The following is a 3639-nucleotide window of genomic DNA, read 5'->3' on the forward strand; positions in this document are numbered from 1 at the left end:
CCCAATTATTTATTAGCTACGTGATTGGTTTACCAGATGCATTTTTTCAACAATTTGTTTAATAAAAGCCTAAATAAATTAACAAATTTCAACACAACACCTTTACGATAAAAAAAAACAAAAAAAACAGTATACAACATTCTGTTGTTTATTAAATGCTTTGGCTCCATCCGCCAGAATTTTCCCACCTAACGGATCCATTAGAAATATTCTGGAAGTGGTATTTACAAGATGGAGTGCAATTGTAACTAGTTATATCTGGGCTCAATAAGTAGGAAAATCGGAGAGAGAACTAAAAACCAAACAGACAACGTTTTGCTACTTAAAATGCAACGATCCGTACTGGGATTCGAACCTCGAACCGCTAGCCTGGCAAATACGTCGGGGAAAAACAGAATTTACAGTTGACCTAACCGATTTATTTTATGGAAACAGACGGATTTAAATGCTTAGTACAGTATAAAGGAAAATTAAAACAGACTACATACAGAAGAAATAATGCAATTCCCATGCCTAAGTAATACAAATAAAAGAAGTATAAAAATTATGATAGTTATTAATTTGTTGCCATGTGCTTACATTTAGGTTTTTTCTTTCAGCTTCTGTCGAGTATACTGTCTAATAACTACATGTTTCGAATGTACTTGTATCATCCTCAGATTTATGTTAAGCTTGTACGTTACGTCTTTTATTTTTCCATCGGTCTTCGGCTTTTCCTCTTTTACTTCTTACGCTACCTCATTACTAATTTGTTATTGTAAAACTTTTTATTTTACATTTTTAGGCAATATAGAATATAAATGGGTATGTTCATTTAAAACGCTTACAATTGTTCGGTTTAAATTATTGAAAATTATGAAAATCCACTTGAAATCTGTAATGAGGATTATTACAATTAATTAAGGTTTTTAGTTGAGATAAAAAGTCAATGGCACGAGCGGGATTCGAACCCACGATCTTCGGCTTGATACGCCGCTGCTCTACCACTTGAGCTACCGTGACCTCGATCCACTCGGACACGAACTTCCCATCTCAACCGCACCTCTTGAATTTTCCCTCCTTTTTGCCATTTTTCGAATCCCGCTCGTGTCATTGACTTTTTTATCTCAACTAAAAACCTTAATTAATTGTAATACATTATTTGGTCAAGCGGACCACGAAATTAGTGAATTTAATGAGGATTATATTTCAACACGGTCAAATTATTTTCAAGAGATTCTCCTTGTGTCTAGGCTGCTTACTATCACGTTCATTTGTGACATACCTACATGTCGATATGGTACATCATCATCAATACAGGTTTCATAAAAATAAACCATCTGTAGTTTCTGGTGGTTGGTTTGAATTCGATAAAGGCTAAAAAACCTTGAAATCCTCCTGCAATCCTAGCATCTACTGCTAAATGTGCAAAACGGTTTGGACTGTTAACGGTTATGAAAGACATTTTTCAAAATAGAAAACAATCTCTAGCAGCTAATTAAAATTTACCAGTAAACCCTACTCCATATCAAAGCCCATGCGAGTCGGATCTGCGGTACATTAACATTTCAAGTGTAAAATTGGCCGTCGGTGATATCCATAATCAACAGAGCTGGCTCGCTCTATGATATTGTGACAGCTATTACGAGAAATGACGATATAGATATACGGTTTCCCAGTCGGCAATATTGATAGTTCCATTTCAGACGGGGGGGGGGGGGGCTTGGACGTTTCACTTATGCGGATGAATTTGCTTGAACCCCTGCGGTGCCTTTTTTGTAGTAATTGGCTTCTATTGAAAATACATAATACATAGGAGGGGTGCGTTATATAAATATTATTTGACAAAAGAATACCGACTACTTAGTCAACAGACAAAACTCTTGCACAAGGGAAATGGAATTTCATCGATCGGATTTTGGCAGAATTTAAAAAAAGAAATCCTAGTATTTAAGTAGTCAAGATTTAGAAGAAAAAATCGTATGTTTCACATTAGCACCCCCTTCTGTATATTATGTAGCACTAAATCATAAATCATATATTAATAAGATATAAAAACATTGATAATTTATGATTTTCTTTTCTCTGAACTACCAGATACTGATATCAACTGATATCAAATACAACATTCCTTTATTAATGAGATTAAATACATTTTAAATCAATCTTTCAAATATTTCAAATAAAAATGTTGATTGCTGGGGAATTATTTTTTAAATAGATAAAATGCTGAATTGATCGACACTATTCCCTATTTACTAGTATTTATTCTCGCCTATTTACTATTATTTATAGCCAATCACATCTAAAATCGTATTAAAGGAAGTAAAACCAAGAAATAAAGCCGAAACGCGTTTGACGAACCAAAACCGCAACAATCGGCCGACCAAAATCCCATAACGTAAAACAAGTCAAAATGCTTGGATAACTTAGCCTTTCTTCCAGTCTCCTATCATCATCATCCAATGGCCGGAGTATTTTTGGACAGAACTATTAGAAAGCCTGAAAAACTTTTTATGCAAATAAAAATTAGATATAGTTTTGTTCAACAGTCCAAAACGATTTCATCTACTCGCAGACAAATGATACCCCGAATATTTAATATACTATTTAATAATATTGTATTTTACATAAAGATTTTGGCCAAACATTATTCGTTATGTACAAAGCTTTTGTTACTGGACCTTTTTATTTGCTATACAAATAAATTATTTGTTATTTCGAATACGTTGGAAGTAAACAAAGTTAATAAGAAAATATGTTATGTCCTCCGAGAAACGTTTCTTTCCATTAATTTTTAAAATTGAATTGACTGTTTATTCAGCAATATTTTATTATTAGATAATATGAGAGAAAATAACAGAATATTCTATTTATTTTTACATGTAATAATTGATCCTTTTTGTAATGTTAGGTGTCGTTTTGCTCTTGGGTAATTTTTTTTCTACTCGTAATAAAAGGTTTTCTTTAATATCGATCCATAGAATTTTTAGATAAATTATTCATTTAAAAAAAATTAGACACGCAAATGTGGAATTAATGAGCCCGCTAAATATATGCCTTAGAGGCCGCCTTTCCTAAATAAACTATGACGACTGAATAAAGTTTACTTCTTAAAAAGAAACAAAAGTTGCTTTTATAACAGGGAACGCTTAAATAATTGAGGTAATTACTGGGCAAGCCGACGGCTAAAATAAAATTAATAGTTAATGGCCAAGGCGCAAATAGATATTCACTTTTTTACCGGATCTCCAACTCCGAATTGTTAAATATCTCGTTATGGACATAGCTAATAAATGAAAAGTCAGATATTGTTGGTTTTGAATAACACCCACCCCGAAAGTATCGGCCGGAGATAACAGTCATATCTGTTGAATGAATAATTGGGACTGATTGACGTGTATCCGTTGATAATGAGAAATGACAAACGAATAGCAACAAACAATAAAATAAATTTCTCCATTAACATTGAAAATTCCCTCCCAAGATCCAACTAACTCTAACTGGTAATAAAAATATCAAAGACAAGACACAAATTTTTATAACATTAATTTTCCTCTGAAAAAAGGTCTTAAAACTCTCCAATTTTGGATACCATGGTATGGGAAGTTTCAGGGGTAAAACATTGCTATCCAATAACAAATCAAGAAGGAAAATTCA

This window comes from Cimex lectularius, unplaced genomic scaffold (assembly GCF_000648675.2).
Source record: "Cimex lectularius strain Harlan isolate CLEC.00 unplaced genomic scaffold, Clec_2.1 scaffold1, whole genome shotgun sequence".
Classification (NCBI taxonomy): Eukaryota; Metazoa; Arthropoda; class Insecta; order Hemiptera; family Cimicidae; genus Cimex; species Cimex lectularius.